Source organism: Protopterus annectens, chromosome 15.part0, assembly GCF_019279795.1.
Source record: "Protopterus annectens isolate FY-2018-M chromosome 15.part0, PAN1.0, whole genome shotgun sequence".
In the NCBI taxonomy this organism is placed as follows: domain Eukaryota; kingdom Metazoa; phylum Chordata; order Ceratodontiformes; family Protopteridae; genus Protopterus; species Protopterus annectens.
The window spans coordinates 76,059,759-76,076,932 of record NC_056749.1 but is presented as its reverse complement, the minus strand read 5'-3'; positions in this window follow the sequence as shown (position 1 = coordinate 76,076,932).

Below are 17,174 nucleotides of genomic sequence, written 5' to 3'. Positions count from 1 at the left end.
TGAATTTTCTATTTCCCATCCACTCCTCAAGATTTGAAGAGGGCCAGTGAGGTGCTCTGCTTGACATGTATGGGAAGTCTATTCCATAGCCTGGGCAGTCTCTGGGTTATAAACCTGTCCCTCCAGCATGTTCTGTTGATTGTGGTAATGAGGTTGAGGTCTCTGGAGCGTGTGGTGTGGTGGGACTGGGATTTCTTTAGATGTAGCATTTCAAGCAGAGCTGGGTCAGACATGGCTTGTAAGTCAAGCTGAGATCACCTCTAAGTAGGCAATATGAGAGAGAGAATAGTTGGAGTTTTTGAGTTTGTCCATATAGGACAAATGTTTAAGGCCTAAGATTCCCTTTGTGAGGTACTTTTGCGGCCTGTCCAGTTGTTGCAGGTGTCTAGTGAGGTACATGCCAAATGGGGCATTGTACTCTATCACTGGCTAATGAAGGAAGAGTAGAGGGCGGTAATTACCTCTTTCTTCCTGGTTGCAAAACCCTTGGTAATGAGGTGTGCCACATAGAAGGACTTTCTGACCACAAGAGAGGTTGCTGTCAACCTGTGTTCCCAGACCTCTTATAACACCTTCTGTGTTCAGTGGATTACCATCATTGTGGTAATTCAAGGGAACCAGGTTTTTCCCAAAGGGAATGAAGGCACATTTTTTGGCATTGAGCTTAAGACCATGGTTCTGACACCAGTTGTTGGTCTCATAGCGGCCTTTCTGTAGAATGTCAACATCACTTGGGCAGTTAATAATAGCTCCCAACGTGCAATCATCTGCGATCTTTGGGGAGTTAATAATAGCTCCCAACGTGTAATCATCTGCGATCTTTGTCAGCCAGAGTCCCTTCGTGTTGGCCTGGACTTCAGAAAAGTAGATACCGAACAGGAGAGGAACCAGGACCGAACCATGTGGGACTCCTCTCGTGACTGGTCGGCAGTCTGACTTTGAGTCAGCTACTTTCACACTATGGGTTCTATCTGTGAGCCAGTTTTCAGCCCACCTAGTGATATGGGGGTTGATGCCTAGCTTAGTAAGTTTTTCTATGATTCCTGAGTGGTGAATGGTATCAAAGACCTTGGCCAGATCAAGGTAGGCTGTATGATCCACCTTACCTTCATCTGGTGACTGACTCAAAGAAGTCGACCAAGTTGTGCAGGCATGATCTACCCTTCAAAATCAAACCTGTGTAGTATCCAGAGTTTGGAGATTCCCTATATCCTTGTTTATTAGGTCCATGAAGATGCGTTCCATAGCTTTGCGTATCAGACTCATCAGGCTAATGGGGCAATAGTTCCCTGGGTCTGTGATCGTGCCTCCTTTGTGGAGAGGGATGACTGTAAGCTCCATTCGGTAGGGACAAAGCCTGAGGTGAGGCTGTGATTAAACAGGACACACAAGTGAGGTGCCAGTTCACTCTGTAGTTCATATAGAACACAGCCAGGAATATTGTCAGGTCCCATAGAAGCAGTATTCTTGGCCTTGGACAGTACTATTTTAACCTTTAAGTAGTAATACTGGCTGCCTGGCAGTCTACTGGTATTGTGATCGATCCTTTGGGGGATGGGGAGAGAGGGGTAAAGTTAACACTGAATCTGTCCTCCAGTATAGTTGCAATATCTTGGCTCGGTATAGGAGGTACCATTGTGCAGTAGCACAGAACAAATCTGGGTATTGCCATGGAGATTCTTTACATAACTATAGAAGGCCTTGTGGTTGTCTTTACTATCTGCTGCAATTCTGTTTTCGTAGGTAGCTTTAGAGGATTTGATGAGGGATCTCAACCTTTTGCTGAGGCTGATAAGGGAGTTTTTCCAGTGTTGGGACTTCACCTTATTCCGCATCAGTTTTCTCCTCCTGTTGTAGAGTTTGTTTATGGCAGGGGACCACCAGATTGGCTTCCTTTTTTTTTGAGGAGAGCATCTTCGTTCTATTGAGTATGGCGAGATCCATGCATTTATGTACGTGTTCGTACAGTGCATTGCTGTATGATTTGGCGGTCATGCAACTATTCTCCATTTGCATGGGTGCCATGAAGTTGGCCACCTCCGTTTTTAGGAGTCCAGAGTTAACTTTGGAGAAGTTTTTCATGGTGGTTACCTTTGTTGGGGTGTGGGAGGGATGTGGATTTCCAAGGTGATTAGCTTGTGATCGGATCTAACCAGGGAAGAGTTGATTGTTGGTGTAGAGCAACAGTCACTCATGTTAGGTAATGACCAGGAAAAGGATGTTGCTACCTCTTGTGGGGGTATGGGGGTAAGAACTAGCTGGTCCAGGGCACTGAAATTAATGAATTCCAGAAAGAGCTGGGCAAGTGTACTGGTACATGAGTAGTTTTCCCAGTTAATGGAGGGGTAGTTGAAGTCTCCCAGTATGAGTGTTAAGTTGGACCCTGATATTCTCCAGGGTGTTTAGGAATGTGAATCTTGGGAAATGGTTGGGGACCTATAGCAGGCTACGACCTGAATCGCTGTCTTACCCAATGTTAGCTGCACCTGAAGTATCTCAGATGCATTGTGTTGGGCTACCAGTCTAGAGGTGTGCGCATCCTTTATGAATATGGAAAACACCACCGCCATTGGAGCTTCGGTCCAAGTTCTGGGGCCGAAAGGTGTAGAATGAGATGTAGCCTGGTAGTGCATCAAAAAACATCTAACCTTTTACCAACTTTAATTCTTTTTGGTGCTTGTATTAAGAGGTAGCAAGAGAAGAGACAAAGCCATCCTTAACTCTGCTGAAATGAATGCAGATTGGATTAATTGTTAGATGACCTCCAGTGAGATTAGTTTTTAGAGGTGTAGGCCAGCTGACCATTCTTATCAGTCCCAAACAAGGGAATAGGAAAATCTTCCCTGTTTGGTCGGATTGTTGTGCCCATCCCTGGATAAGCTGCTGCTGTCCATTAATAACACTGTTGGTCCCATTTTTGTGTATCTACTCTTCAAAGTTCCTTGGACAGGAGTCATTTACTGGGTCTGGCTTGGGATTTAATTCAGGCAGTTGATTCTTATTGTAAGGTGGCTTCTGGTAAAAGAGAGCAGTACTTTTCCTGAAGAGATTCAGGATTCTTAATCTGGGCAGGAAGATTAAGGGACAGCTACAGGGTTTTCCCTTCAGTTTTCTGATTCTCCGTATGGGAAGTTCTGTTTTTCTGAGACCGTTTCTAGAATGTGCCAGTGTTTCCTGTGGGAGAACTGAGATTTTTCAGTCCCTCCGAATATACGGTGAGCTGTTACAGGCGGAATTTCCAGAACTTTCATCCATTCCTCCAGTTGTCCGTTCAGGAGGAGGGTTGTACGCGCGCGTGGTGTTTTAGGTTTTTGTACAGTCTTTGCAAACCTGAACCAGCGGCGGTAACTTTAGTTAATCCTACTGCTAAGTATTTGGTTAATTCCAGTCCTGCTTTTTCTGAAAAAGATGGGATGATTTTTGACAAGTATTGGGGGGGAAGTGTATATTATAACTTTGATTCACACTTAGAATTGGTAAGAATAAAGTTTTAACATATGAAAGTATGAGGAATGTTTTGTCTACAGTTTCTTATTTTTCTTCCATTTCAGAAGATCCCATCTCCTTGTTTATAAAGTGTGTAACTCTCATTTGATACTTCATGAAGAGCTGTGGCCAATGCTACTGCTATGAGGAGGTTTACCTGAATGCATTCTCAGTACCTCCCTGTGATGGGGAAAATGAGATTTTAAATTCTCCTTTGGACAAAGATTTACTTTTTGGTTCCTCTGCTGCAGAGATTATCAAAACGTGTGTTGAAAAGGGCAAGTTTGGTACAGGGACTCTAAAACTTTACATGCCTTTTTAAACAAAATTTCTAATGGATTCTCAAATGCCTCATCTAATTTTGGCAAAAAAGAAAATGCCTCATCTAATTTTGGCAAAAAAGAAAATGCCTCATCTAATTTTGGCAAAAAAGAATAATGCCTCATCTAATTTTGGCAAAAAAGAAAATGCCTCATCTAATTTTGGCAAAAAAGAATAATGCCTCATCTAATTTTGGCAAAAAAGAATAATGCCTCATCTAATTTTGGCAAAAAAGAAAATGCCTCATCTAATTTTGGCAAAAAAGAAAATGCCTCATCTAATTTTGGCAAAAAAGAAAATGCCTCCTCTAATTTTGGCAAAAAAGAAAATGCCTCCTCTAATTTTGGCAAAAAAGAAAATGCCTCGTCTAATTTTGGCAAAAAAGAAAATGCCTCATCTAATTTTGGCAAAAAAGAAAATGCCTCGTCTAATTTTGGCAAAAAAGAAAATGCCTCGTCTAATTTTGGCAAAAAAGAAAATAAACAATCTCAAAAAAATGCAAATAAATAGACATTTAAGAAGAAATGGTGTGGGTTCCAAAATGAATTGAGGACCTCCCCCACCCAAACCAAGGACATTCCGACAAGTCAGAATGACTGTTTGAGGGACCTTGTTCCCCTCCCACCCACACTATCCCTTTTCCTTTCCAGTAGGTATGAGTCTCCACTTTTCTCTTTGGCAGCAGATAGTTTCAGTCGAATGGCTTTGAAGATCATTTCTCAAGGTTAGAGATGGCAGTGGGAGGAAATCCCTCATTTCAGATGGCAAATCCTCATCCAGCAGATCAGACTCCTTTTATTTACCCGTCATGCCTCTCAATCTCTCGGAGCAAGAAATCTGGACAAAGCCATAAATAATGGGGGGACAAAGGCCCAAAAATAGCAACAAATTTTAAATACTGCTCTTATAAACATAGAAAGTGCATAAAATAACAAGTTTGCATTAGCATGTATTTTCTAAAGGGTATGAACTCTGAAACTCAAATATGTCATTATTTTCTGACTAAAATCATCAATAATTTGCAATGATTTGCTAGAAAAACCACAATTTTATGAAAAGTGGACCAAGAGCATTAGGCAAAAATCTGGAAATTCTGCGAAAATCTGTACAGTTGAGAGGTTCTTCAACACATGCTGTTCCTTGGAGTGATGGAACCAATTTCTCCTTCCCAGGTTTGGACATTGTATTCAAGAATGTTATGGGATATTGAGTCAAAAAGCTAACTATCTGTGCCTTTTTTTTTTTTTTTGTTATACAGTTTTTCATCTATTTCTCATTTAACTAAGCCCCACCTTACCCTCAACTTTCTCTACAGAGTTTTCTTTTTGGTATTTCCCCTAGATCTCCACCTAAAGATGTCTTGTTTGGAGACCTCTTGGAGATCCTTTGCCAGAAATATGGTTGGTCTTCACAAAGCCTTTCCCAGGATGAATCGGTGTTCTCTTGAAACCTTTGGGTCAGACCAGTCTGTCTTGGGATACCCCTCCTGCTTATGAGTTTGTAGACCTTATTTCCCACAGGACATGGAAGGAACCGGAATTCGTGGAACCTGTCCCCAAATGCCCTGGCAAAACTTGAAGCACCCTGCTGATTAGACAGTATGGGACTAAAGGGATTCTTGTAAATGCCATGGCTGTTGTGGCAGCCATCAGAAAGGCACTGGCTGAACAAAGCTCCACTGTCTGTCACCCTGACAGAGAGTCTATGGCTTTGGACAGGTTTGGGAAAGGAGTGTATGCATCAGTGACAATTTCCCTGCGATCGCTAAACTACCTGGCACATTTCTTCAGAGTACAGAGGGACTTGGTAAAGGAACTTTTCAATTTTGCCACAGGGTCCATGTCCACAGAGGAATAGAAGTATTTTTTTCTCGCAAATGGCCACCCTATAACCTATTACAAATGCATCCATGAGATTAATCTCGCATGCTGCAGAAGGTTCATCAAGGACAACCAGGTCAGGCATAGCCATAAGGAGACATGCCTGGATGCGATTGTGCAATTTTGCATAGCCCTTCAAGGCTTCATTCATCAATGGTCCCTTTGATTGGATCATCCGTGTTTGGACCAACAATTTAGAGACTCTCTCCTGCAGTGAACAGGATGGAAAAACCTAGTCTGCAGTCGGAATCCGCCTTTCTACCGTACAGAGAACTTTCTCTAGGAATCAGTCCAGCAATGAGATGTTCTGAAAATGTCAAGGTTTTTTCCAAGAATCATGTAGGTTTTTTCCCCCAGAGGCAGAGGGAGGGATAACAGTGGTCAGCATTGCTCATGAGGCAGAGGGAGTCCGCAGGACCAAGGATCTTGAGATTCTTTATCGGACAGATCCTTCCAGTGTTCCTGAAAGGTTGCTTGACTGTCCCTCTCTGGAGACAGTCTTTGCACCAAAAAACCTGGATAGCCATCACAAACAACTTTTGGGAGCAAAGGATCATATCCAGAGGATATTTCATTCCCTTTTTACAAATTCCAGTAAAAACAAGGAAAACTCTTCCCAGTGTTCCACCCCAATCAGAGACGGAGAACTAGCAGCTCCTAGACGCAAGTCATCCAAGAGGTCCCTTCAGACAAAACAGGATCCGGAATTTATTCAAGGTTCTTTTTAGTGCCAGAAAAGACAGGGGACCCGAGACCTGTCTTGGAATTTGGTTATCTGAACCAGTTTGTAAAGAAATCTAAATTCTGGATGGACACAGTTTAGTCCATTCTGCCTCTCCTTCAGAAGGATGACTGGATGTGCTCAATTGATCTTCAAAATGTGCAGTATCGCATCAAAATGAACAGGTGCTCTCGAAGGTGTCTGCTTTTGGCTGGGAGACGGCCATTATCAGTTCAGAGCCCTGCCCTTTGGTCTCACCACAGCCCTTAGGGTGCTAACCAAATGCATGGCAGTGGTAGCAGCTTACCCAAGATTGGTTGGATTCAGTGCGTTTCCTTGTTTAGATGACTGGCTCCTTAGCACACTGACCAGGCATCTATTTGTAAAGGCCAGAGACTATTTACTCCAGCTATCACTTTTGCTGGGAGTAACCATCGATATGCACAAATCACAACTTCAACCAGTTCAAGTCTTGGAATTTATAGGGGCTCACCTGGGCGCAATTAGTTCTGTAGCTCTTCTGCCGCCAAAGTTCTTACTTTGAAGACAGACATCAAACAGATTCTCTTTCTTCTCCCCCAGCAAAACTGGTCCATAAAGCCCTAGGGTCGATGGCTCCAGCAATAACATTAATTCCCACTGCTCACCTCTACATGAGAATTCTTCATTGGATCTTAGCAGTGCAATGGTTATTTCATCATCATCCCTTAAAACATCCAGTAAAATGTCTCAGGCTTGCAGGAAGTCTCTTCTTTGGACTTACTCCAAGGAGATGGATGACGTTTGTCCATGTATCCTTCCTCCCCCCAACAGCAGATTGACTATGAATGCCTTTTAGTTGGGGTGGGGGAGCATTACTTGAGACGAACTGTTCATGGCACATGGTCCCCACAAGAGATTAATTTGCATGTCAGTGTGTTAGAGATGAGAGCAGTACCATTGCAGGCCTTTCAGAGCTTTCTCCATCTAGGGACTATTGTAGGACAAACAAACATGTCAGTACAAATGGACAACATGTCAGTAGTCTAGTACATCAACAAACTGGGGGGGATCCAAATTCTATCCTCTCTGTCCAGAAGCAGTGAGAGTATGGAAATGGGTGATCTCATCCAACATCTTTCTTGTGGCAGTGCACATTCCGGAGAAATCCAACATTCTAGGGGATAAACTCAGTAGGACCATCCTCATGCCTCATGAGTGGTCTGTCTACCAAGTGGTGGCAAACATGATCTTTCACACATGGGTCAAACTTGCTGTGACCTATTTGCATCTCCCCTCAACAAAAAAAAATGTAGCCGGTTTTTTGCTCCTATCCCACCGCAGGGACAGTCGCTGAGAAATGTTCTAGTCCATGTTTGGCTGTCTGGTCTCTTGATGTTCTTCATTCCACATTGCTGCAGTCCTAACTATTGGGGTAGTCCGCTGTCCAGTCGGCCCGAATACCAAAGTATATGGCTGACGTCGGTCAGGGCGCATTAGACTGACGTCAGTACGTCAGGGTACTAATGCGCATGACCGACGTCATATCCTCAGTCTTTTTTGCCGCATGGTCCGATGCAGAAGCAATTTTGCGAGTGCAGGTTGGCGTTCTGAAAGTTTCTGAAGTCAGAGTTTCAGACCGAATCAAAGTTGGCTAAGTACCCGCTAGAATATTTTGGTTTTTCTTGCCTCAGTATTTAACCGGATGTCAGAAAAGTGAATAACTGTATTTCTTGTGGGAAACAGATACCTCATAGGGATTACCATACTTTGTGTATACCTTGTTTAGGGCCTGAGCACGACGTTGTTGGATGCCGCTCTTGTGCTAGATTTAACAAACGCACTATTAAGAGAAGGTTAGACTGTGCCAGGTTAGTTTTTGGGAAGCGTTGTAATTATAAAATGCCGTCGGAGGCTCCGACGCCCGCTTCGGCCAAAAAGCGCAAGGACAAAGCAACAAAGCCTAGAGTGGAAGAACCGACAGTCCCAGACGTCGGATCTTTAGAAGGCTCAGTGGAGCCGGAGGTTTTGCCAGGTGTTTCTTTGGAGTCTCAGGGAGAATAATACCATATTCCAACATCCTAATAGTGGTAAAATATTTGAATTTAAAGGTAGAGCGAATTGTAGGACAGAAAACATAGTTTATATAGCTGAATGTTTAGTATGTACTTCATTTTATGTTGGCTTGACTAATAAAATGTTTAAAGTCAGGATATTACAGCACATTTGTGCCATAAAGAATAAAGATATACATAATGCGCTATATAAACATGTTGAGTCTTTTCCTACACATTCTTTTAAATTTAGAGTGATAGCTAATGTGATCACGAATATACGAGGGGGTGATGTTAAAGCAAGAACAGGGTTTTTAGAAGCAAGGTGGATTATAGAACTACAAGCACAGGGAACCAGGCTTAAATGACCTGGTCCCTTTAAAACCGGCATTGCAGAAGAGGCGTGTTTTTTACTAATAGCTTTCTAAATGCTTTTAACTGATTGGTTCTTTTAAACTGGTTGTTTTAGCCACAATGCATATAACTGTTTTGTAATGATTTTTACATTGTCTGAAGAAGGGTTTATCCCGAAAGCGCTAACCTGTGAATCTTTTTGGTGGATTAAAGTATTCATACAGCAGTGTCCTGCCTTTCTTTTGTTTGCAGTCTTTATTCCTTGTCAGGCGGACTTTGGCATCAGTACGTTTATTTTGTTTTTGTTGGATTTTCATTGTGTTATACGTACTATGCATGCTGTGGGGAACCGAATGGCTGAACAGCCTACTACAAGTGCAGAATATGGCAACCAAGGTTCCAACCAGGCTGATGGTATTGTAACTCATTCTCTAACCTCTTTATTACGGGACAATCCACTTTTGGAGTTGGGTTTTACCATCAACAAAATGGACAATGTGAGTAACAAAAAAGTACCCGTAGCAATGGATAAGAATTTTGAAGAGCTATGTAGAGATCTTAGCTACAAGATGGGTAGATTGCAGCGATTAACTTGGCAAACTTATCATTTTGATGCCTGTCAAGCCTATGGAATTGTACCCCGTGGCATGCGCATCTTGTGCATGCCTACCCAGGGTGATAGATACCCTGAACTTTTAGCTCAGTGGCAATCTCTTAATATCGAGACCAGCTTCCGTTATATGGACTTGATTAAGAACTTTTTTTCACCTGAAACAGAACGACTACGAAAAGAGATACAAGAAATACAATCAGTCTTGGATAAAGACTATATAAGTGTTGCACACAACCGACGCTAATTGAACTTGAATCCATGTTCAATGAAGCTGATGAGAAATTGCGTGCACAAAAAATTAATAAACTAAAGAGAGACCACTCCGATTTTTCCACTGGGAACATTTTCGTTTGGCGCCACAACCATTTTGGCCAACAGCGTATTGATGACGCCAATCAGAGACGACGATTACCAGCAGAGTTACTCGATGTAGTACAGAGAAGACAACGGTGGATCAGCCGTGGAAATACGAACAATAACAGTTCTATTAACTTATCTGTAGTAACAACAGCTACAGTTTTATCTGATACAGCATCTGCTGAACCTTGTCGCCTGACTGAGGCCGACTTTCCGGTGTTACCAGCAGTGAATATACCGGACAGAGAGAATATAGGGGACAAAGAGGTCCTCGATTTAGAGCATGGTCAAACAACATTGGCCAACAATGATATTGTATTTGAGAAGGATGATACATCCAAGGGAGCTCGTCCCAAAGAAACACCAGGTAGGCATTTTTTACACCATCTTCCAGCTCCCGTAAGGAAGAGAGGGGCGTGGAAGAGATCATTGAGCGAAGGCAGGGAACAGGACAAAAGGAGAAGGACTGCCTTTTGACTTATGATTCTGTTGATAATATTGTATATAATCTATCATCACACACGCTGACTGAAGAAGAACATAGTGTACTGAGTAAAGGACTGACATTTGTGCCAGGTAGAGCAGGGGTATTCAATGAGACAGTAATGGATATCATGCTCTTTTGTAGGAATTTAGCTTTGAAATGTTTATATAACAATGACAATGCAGTGGTTACTAATATGCAACTACGACGACCTAGTTGTTTTGTACCGCAATTTTCACCTGCCATGCACATGTTTATTGATAGCTGTGAAAGGGATTTAGAGGAATACTTTAGAGCTAATGGACACAAAAAGTATTTTAATTTGACATTTGCACAACAACAGGCTTTACAAGGGTTAATACAAAACCATGATTTGGTTATTAAGAATGCAGACAAGGGGGGGCAGTCGTTGTGTTAGCACTTTTTATAAAAATAAACTGCAGCAGATGCTTTTGAATGATCAAGTATATGTGAAAATTAATCCATTGACTGTTAAAATGATTGTTGAAAAAGTGAATTGGTGTTTGCATGACTTACATGGGCAACAGAAAATCAATGATGAGCTGTTTGAATTTTTAAAAACTGGTAAACCCGTTACACCATTGTTAAAAGCCTTACCCAAAGTTCATAAATCCCTGGAGGACCCACCCCTTAGACCCATTGTTTCAGGGAGGGGGTGGGTAACTGAAAATGCTTCCATATGGTTAGAATGCACTTTGAAGCCACTGTTGGAAAAGTTACCAAATGTATTGAAGGACACCAAATGTTTCTTACAGTTATTGAAAGAAGTTGATGGGAAGTATCCCACTACAGAGTTATTGTTAGTTACATTGGACATAGAAAGCTTGTTCACAGTGATTAATAATGACTATGGGGTGAAAGCCATTGAGAGGTTAATGCAAGAGATGGGTGAATCGACCGCTAAGATACATTTAGTGACAACTTTGTTGTTGTTAGTATTGGAAAATAATGTTTTCTTAAGTGGTGACCAGATGTATAGGCAGGCACAGGGGATTGCCATGGGCACCCCCTGTGCCAATACCTATGCAAATCTGGTTCTTTCTTTTTGGGAAAGAAGTTTTGTAATAGCCAATTCAAGATGGAATAAGCACATTGTCATATACTCCCGTTTGTGGATGATATTTTTATTTTATGGAGGGGACACAGTCACATTGGAATCATTTTAGATTATTTGCATTCTACAACCACCTTTCTAAAATTTACAATGATTCATTCCCAGTACAACATCAGTTTTTTGGATGTTGATTTATACATGACCAACAAGGGCTTTTCCTCAGGATTACATAGAAAAGAATGCTGGAAAAACAGTCTGCTAGATTTTAGCAGCATGCATCCTCGGTTCTTGTTTCCTAATATTATACAGGGGCAAGTGTGCAGGACATCCAGACTCTGCACTGAGGATTTGAATTTTCAAAAGAAATTTCTGGGTTAACAACAAATTTTGTCAACAAGGGCTATAACAAGAGCATTGTTGAAAGAGCGATATGTAATGGAAAGTGTAAGAGAAAGGATAGGTACAAACCTTGGTTGAGATGCAATGAAGAGATGATGCCAAGAGATGTTGGTCACCATGATACTTCTAGTAAATCTAGACTCTACTTTACTTACAACAGCAATAGTAGGGATATCTATAATATACTTGAAAGGAATTGGAACATTTTGAGGAGTGACAAGAGGTTGAGTGAGCTAGTGGGCTCTAGACCGTGCATTGGCTATAGGCGAAATAAAAATCTAAAAGATCTATTATGCACTGAGGATAATGCCCATAATATTAAATATCCTCCCATGAATATAGGCACCACAATATGTGGCAATTGTAAAGCATGTTCCTATATTAATAAGAATAATACCATATTCAACATCCTAATAGTGGTAAAATATTTGAATTTAAAGGTATTAATTGTAGGACAGAAAACATAGTTTATATAGCTGAATGTTTAGTATGTACTTCATTTTATGTTGGCTTGACTAATAAAATGTTTAAAGTCAGGATATTACAGCACATTTGTGCCATAAGGAATAAAGATATACATAATGCGCTATATAAACATGTTGAGTCTTTCCCTACACATTCTTTTAAATTTAGAGTGATAGCTAATGTGATCACGAATATACGAGGGGGTGATGTTAAAGCAAGAACAGAGTTTTTAGAAGCAAGGTGGATTATAGAACTACAAGCACACAGGGAACCAGGCTTAAATGACCTGGTCCCTTTAAAACCGGCATTGCAGAAGAGGCGTGTTTTTTACTAATAGCTTTCTAAATGCTTTTAACTGATTGGTTCTTTTAAACTGGTTGTTTTAGCCACAATGCATATAACTGTTTTGTAATGATTTTTACATTGTCTGAAGAAGGGTTTATCCCGAAAGCGCTAACCTGTGAATCTTTTTTGGTGGATTAAAGCATTCATACAGCAGTGTCCTGCCTTTCTTTTGTTTGCAGTCTTCCCTCTCTTCCTAAGGTGGTTAGAGCCTCCCCTTCTGTTTCCAAGGCTTCTTTGAGAGGCAGGCCAAGTTTAACTTCAGTGGGGGTTTCTCCTAGTGCTTCAGGGTCTTTGCCTAAGAAGCATATGCTTAAAATGGCAGAGGATTTGATTACTATGATTAGAGGTTCTATGCCCCCTCCTGATAAGAGGCCTAGGGTGGAACCTGAGTTTGAGAGTTTTGAGCAATGTTCGGAGGCTTCTGAGTCTTCAGCTGAAGACTTGCAGGAGTATCCTCCTTATTCTGATTCTGATGTGGATGATTCTACTCCTTCAGCTTCTCCTCCTGAGGATTTTTCATTTTCAGAGACTCTGCATTCCATGAGGGAGCATTTTAAATGGGAAGGTCAAGATTTCTCTGATTCCAGGAAGAGGCTTAGGGAATTCTTGTTTTTACCCCAGCATAGGCCTTTAGCTATACCTCCTGTTCTGAATGTGGTGGAAGATGATTTTGCAGAGGCTTCCCTCAATCCTGATTCTTTGCCTCCTGCCCCAGTTAAACCTGATAGGTACTATAGGGTGCCTGAAGCTCATAAGTATCTTTTTAAGAGTCCTAGGGCAGACCCGGAAACTGTCTCTCAGGGGCCTAAAGGTGTGAAGGCCTCTGTTGTTAAAAATCCTGTTCCTCCTGATAAAGAGGCAAGGGCTTTGGATAGATGGGGAAAGAAAGTGTATACTTCTTCCACTTTAGCCATGAGGGCGTTGAATTGTCAGTTTCACATGTTAAAATATCAGAATTATCTCCTTTCACAATTGAAATCTAAGGTGGATGCTCTGGCAGAAGGTATTGAGTGTAAAGAGTTGCAGGATTTAGTTCATGTGTCTGAACAGGTGGGTAAACATTCCTTGCAATGTGGTTTTGATGCTGTGCAGGCCTCCTCGAGGGTGGCTGCCACTGGTTCTGTTCTTCGTAGGCATGCCTGGTTGAGAGATCAGAATTTAGCTGAGCATGTTAAAACAAGGATTTTGGATGCTCCTTTGCAGTCTGATGTGTTGTTTGGTTCGCCTGTGGAAGCAGTCTTAAAGAAAATGGAGGACAAGGCTAAGTCTATGCAAACTGTTAAGGATTTTTGCAGGTGCAGCCTCCAAGTTTAGTAGAAATTGGCCTACTAAGGGATGGACTTATCCTGCTTATGATTCCCAGTCTAGGGGTAGGTCTAGACGTGGTAGGGGCAGAGCTCAAGGTTCTTTAGGCCTAGGACAGGAGTTCCCCTGCTCAGACTTCTGGTGAGGGCAGGGGTCAGTCCTTCGTAAGCAGACCCAATGACCTGCCTTTTCAGCTGCCAGTACATTCTCGCCTGGCAGCACCTTTGGGAGGAAGGCTGTCTCTTTTCAAAGAAAATTGGGATTTAATTACCCAAGACAGATGGGTTCTGGATATCATTCACCACGGTTACAGGTTTTATTTCCATACCATGCCTCCTTTCAAAGGCATGCCAGACATTCCTCCTCTACAAAGACAAGAGGCTCACAAGCAAATTTCTCTGTTGCTCCACATAGGGGCCATTCAGCCAGTTCCTGTGCCAGAAAGGGGCCTAGGATTTTATTCTCGCCTGTTCCTAGTACCGAAGAAGGGGAACACGTGGAGGCCAATTTTGGATTTATCTATCCTCAACACTTATCTGGACATTCCCAGGTTCAAAATGTTGACGTTACAACAGCTTTTACCTCTGCTGGGCAAGGATCACTGGATGGTAACTTTAGATCTCAAGGAAGCTTACCTTCATGTGCCTATAAGACTAAGTTGCAGGAAGTATCTGCGTTTCGAGCTGGAAATTCTCATTATCAGTTCTCTGCATTGCCCTTTGGCTTATCCACTGCCCAGAGTATTCACAAAGGTTCTGGCTCCAGTGATAGCTTACTTCAGGCTAAAAGGAATTCAAATCTATCCTTACTTGGACGACTGCCTGATTCTAGCTCAAGAAAAGGAAGACCTTCTACAGCATTTGGATTATGTCATAGCAGTGCTAAGATGCCTAGGGTATTCTGTGAACGAAATAAAGTCCAGTCTAGTACCCTCTCAAGACATGTGCTTTCTGGGTGTGAGACTGAATACAGCAGCCCAGATGGCCTTTTAACCCCGGACAAACAAAAGAATCTTTCCAGTTACTTCCATCAACTATCTCTTCAGTCCGGGCTGACTGCAAGGACAGTCCTTCAAGCCTTAGGGTTCATGGCATCTTGTATTCTGGTGCTTCCCAATGCCAAACTGCATATGAGGAAGCTGCAATGGTATCTCAAAATGTATGGACACAGCACTGCCAGGATTTGGACACTGTCATTCAAATAATACCTTGCATTCAAAAGGAATTTTTGTGGTGGGCTCAGGAATGTCACCTAAACAAGGGACTCTCTGTGACCCGCCAGAGGCGAGTCAGATTCTAACGACAGATGCCTCAGACATTGCTTGGGGAGCTCATCTAAATGGAAAGTGGATACAAGACAAGTGGCCTGCCAGACTACAGCATCTACATATCAACATGAAAGAGATGTTAGCAGTCCAGTTTGCATTAATGGCTTTCAAGGAGTTACTTCTTCCAGGGCAGGTGTTGATTCTAACAGACAACACAACTGTCATGTGGTACATCAACAAACAAGGGGGAACACATTCTTACCCATTGTGCAGGCAAGCAATGATTTTATGGGAGACTGCGCTCAGCTTGCAACTAACTCTTCAGGCAAGGTTTCTGCCGGGAGCACAGAACTCCTTAGCAGATGTGTTAAACAGACAAATCATGGATCCCCACGAGTGGAAACTGGATCTTCATGTATTTCAAACATTGACAGTGTCATGGGGAACTCCAGACATAGATCTGTTCGCTTCTCCACTAAACCACCAGCTGCCAAAGTTTTGCACAAAGAGGTTTCATCACACAGCTTGGAAAGTGGATGCTCTTTCTTTCAGTTGGAAAAATCTTCATGTGTATGCTTTTCCACCTCTGCCTCTTCTCCCAAAGGTGCTTCTAAAGGTCAGACAAGACAAGCCAAGGATGATTTTAATAGCTCCAGATTGGCCTCGGCAGCACTGGTACCCATTACTGAGGAGTCTGGTAAGGAAGCCTCCATGGCCTTTACCCTTGATTCCACACCTGTTGTCTCAGAGGGACGGTCACCTGCTCAATGTCAAGCTTCAATCTCTTCATCTAACAGCCTGGCATATTCTGTTTTGAAAGACAGCAGGTCTCAACTTCCTCAACAAGTTTTAAATGTGATTATGGAAGCCAGAAGACCTAGTACAAGGAAAGTGTACGCAGAAAAATGGAAGAGATTTTTATTTTGGAGTGCAGCAAACAATTTGGAGATTTCTGAGCCTAATTTGAGTGTGGCTCTTCAATATCTTACTGAGTTATTGGACAAAGGTTTGTCTTTCTCTTCCATTAAGATTCATGCTGCAGCAATTTCAGCTCACTATGATTGTGACCCACCATTGTTTTCGCATCCTTTGTTCAAGCAATTTCTTAGAGGGGCGAAGAATATAAGACCCCCACGTAGAGCTCCTACTCCTGCTTGGGATCTCAATTTTGTGTTGGAGAAACTTACTCTACAACCTTTTGAGCCTCGGCTACTGCTGAATTGAAATATTTGTCATGGAAGACTGCTTTTTGTTGGCCATTACTTCTGCAAGAAGGGTTTCTGAGTTGCAGGCCCTAATGGCGGTAGAGCCTTTTATGATTTTTCATAAGGACAGGGTATCTTTACGTACTAATCCTTCCTTTATGCCTAAGGTGGTTTCTAGTGTGGCTTTAAACCAAACTATTCATTTGCCTACTTTTTATGCAGATCCCCAAAATAAAGGGGAAAAGATTTTGCACACTTTAGATGTACACAGGCAATTGCGTTATTATTTGAGCAGGACTAAGGATTTTAGGCAGTCTCAGCAGTTGTTTGTTTCTTTTGCTTTGGGTTCGCAGGGCAAGCCTGTGTCAAAACAAACTATTTCTAGGTGGATTGGGTTTTGCATTGCATTTTGTTATTCCCATCATGGCAAGGAGATTCCAGCTGGAATTAGGCCTCATTCCACTAGGGCTACTGCCACTTCTACAGCATTTCTAAGGGGTGGCCACTAAGGATATTTTGGAGGCAGCTACTTGGAGTTCAGTGCATACTTTCTCTAAGCATTATCACCTTCCTCTCTACTCTAAGTCTAGGGCTGGTTTTGCCACAGCTATTTTGCAAGGCATGTTGTCAGTTCCTGCTTCCTTATGATTTACCAGCCTCCCTTACCTCTGCTTTGGGATTCTACCCAATAGTTAGGACTGCAGCAATGTGGAATGAAGAACATAGTACAGTTTTGTACCTACCATAAATGTAGATGTTCGAGGATCCACATTGCTGCAGTCCAATTTACCTCCCTCCTTCCCTCTGTGTTTAAGGGTGGTTGTGTAGGTGAGGTTATATTCTGGTAATTTTGTATATATTGTA